At 30.8% G+C, this 2,500-nt stretch overlaps 1 protein-coding gene across 2 annotated transcripts in view; it reads left to right on the top strand.

Annotated features, from left to right (window-relative positions):
* The window catches only part of LOC113820214 (zinc transporter 6), a 20,945-nt gene that overhangs the window by 5,469 nt on the left and 12,976 nt on the right, over positions 1 to 2,500 (top strand). The gene's annotated exons all lie outside the window — the stretch shown is intronic.

Genomic DNA, 2,500 nt, shown 5'->3' with positions numbered 1-2,500 from the left:
GCTGTATTTGTAGCTGAAGTCTGCCATATAACCAGATTGCATCCTACTTATTTTTTTTGTTCCCCTTATATTTTTATTTTTTCACTTTAATTTTTTTTCTACATAAAACTGGAAATTGTCCCAAATGTAGATAAATATGGAATGAGACTAAAAGCAGAAGGTGCAATTAAGTCATGTTTGTCTTAGTCTTACCAGAATTCTATATAACTTATAATATGGAGATCTGGCACTGAAATATATGAATAATCTCTCTTGCATTATGGAATTATTGATCTTTATTCATAGCTTAACTGTATTTGTCAAAGTGAATCAAAAAATTGTTATGCCATTTTAAAGTATAAATTTGATCTTTGGTAATATGATAGGTATGAGATACATATACATTTTTCTATATATATATCTATTTATTGGTTAATATTCAACTGCATCACTTGCCTCAAAACCTTTCTTCTGAGCTGTTGCAAGAAATTGTTTCTTTTCTCAGTTTTTCTTTCCTTTTTTGTATCATTCTTTGTGTGTTCTCTCTCCCTTTTTATAGGAGAACATACTTTGTCTCATTTATCTTGATTAATATTGAGGATAAAGAGTATTCACTTGGGATTTTAGATTTTATTATTTCAAGTAGTTACTGAGGAAAGGCATTATTGAATAACCCTTTGTTACAAGTGATTACGCAAAAGTGATCAATTTGCGGGAGATTGAGCACTCGGGCTTTGATAATGGTTATTTTGGGAATAGGCTTTAATTACATACATTCATTTTCTTAATCTCATGAAATTACTGATTTAAGCATTTGTCCATTATTTGTAATTCTGTCTGAATTTAGCAATGATTTAACAGAAACACCATTGTAGGAAGAGGGTATTATATTATAATGCTTATTCATTGAAATATTTCTCGTTTCAACTTTATTCCTGTATCAAGAGGCAACTGAAAGGAATGACACACTGAGATAAAATACTTATTCTTATTTATTGTTTTTATCAGCTATTACTCTCAAAATTACATTGTATATTCATGCCAGGTTGATGTCTTAGCATGTCATGTTAGACCACCCAACACACTAAGGTGATGTCTTCATGTCGTGTGTAGTCAATCTGCTCTTAAGTTGTGTTTTTTAAATGGTTATTTGTTTGCATGGTCCTGTCTGCAGTCACGGAAGAAAAATAGCCCCTCAGAAGTTGGCTTAAAGCCTCTTTTTCCCGTCACTATCTAAACAATTCTGTACGACATATAAGAGCTTCGAGAGCATGTTAAATCTGTTTCCTGTGCTCCTTATTTTTCCCTCAAGCAGCTGACCCCAACACATGGTTTAGTAAGGCACCATGTGCTCCTGGTGTGAGTGAGTTAAAGTGAAACTTTTTTTCTGACTTTAGGTGGTATAATAGATATTTGAATATTATGAATAACATATCAGGAATAGACTTACTTTCACAAATAGTGAATGTAGTGTTAAAATCATATACAAAAAGAAAAGGGAATAGACTAAAGATATTTTGTTAAAGGATGATTTTCCAAGCATAACACATAAGAATAACATAGCAAAAATAGATTTATTTTCTCAAGTATCAAGTGAATGTAATATAAAAAAATCATAAAAAAGAACATGCTTTTACTTTAATGAAGGGTGATTATCTGAGCAAATTTGACTAATTGACATATTTATTATATGATATTCATCATCATCATTCATAGCTTGGCATTGACAGAAAGTTCAATAGATGCAGCTTCTTGTGTAGATGAAATATTTTTGAGTTAAAGTTGTAATTTGAATGCATTTGAATGCTCCATAGAGATTTTTCCTTAGTTTTAGAGTTTCTACTTTGTCTTGAAAAGGTTCTTTATTACAATGAATTGTTTTGACTTCTGAAGTATTTGTATATTATATACAATGTGTATGTATATATTTAAGCTTTAATGATATTATGATTCCACTACATAAACATGCATAGATATAGCATACTGTTAAATTACATGAGTACTAACCAAGCCACTTTTTCATTCTGTTATAACCTACAATTTTACCAGTCATCTGAAATAGAATTCTTTATCATGGAGTTCTGAATGATTATAAACCTATGTCCTTGATAATTTGCTAGATTCATGTCTAGTATCTGTAGAGATGTCCTGTTTTCATAAAAAAAATATTTTATAAGGTGAATTATTTACTAACAAGATATACAGTCTTCAAGGCTTTGACTGGTTTACTGATAGATGTTGAAATGGTATTTTAATTTGTTCATTTTTGTTGGTGCAGTTTTCTGGTACCAAGGTTTTTGGGATTCATTATGTAATTCATTCTCCATTTTTTCAAGTTGGAGATGAACCATGGCTTTTGCAGTCATATGAATATAATGTGGAGATACATCTCGCTTGTGTTGCCCCTCTTTGCCATGCTGACTCTCATACCCCCAAAGATATGTAGAGAGAGAGGGAAGAGAATGAAACCTGTTAATTTATATTGTAGCAAATATGATCTTAAACTAAACAGAAACCAAAG

This window comes from Penaeus vannamei, chromosome 1 (genome assembly GCF_042767895.1).
Source record: "Penaeus vannamei isolate JL-2024 chromosome 1, ASM4276789v1, whole genome shotgun sequence".
NCBI lineage: Eukaryota > Metazoa > Arthropoda > Malacostraca > Decapoda > Penaeidae > Penaeus > Penaeus vannamei.
This window is presented reverse-complemented; position numbering and strand designations above follow the sequence as displayed.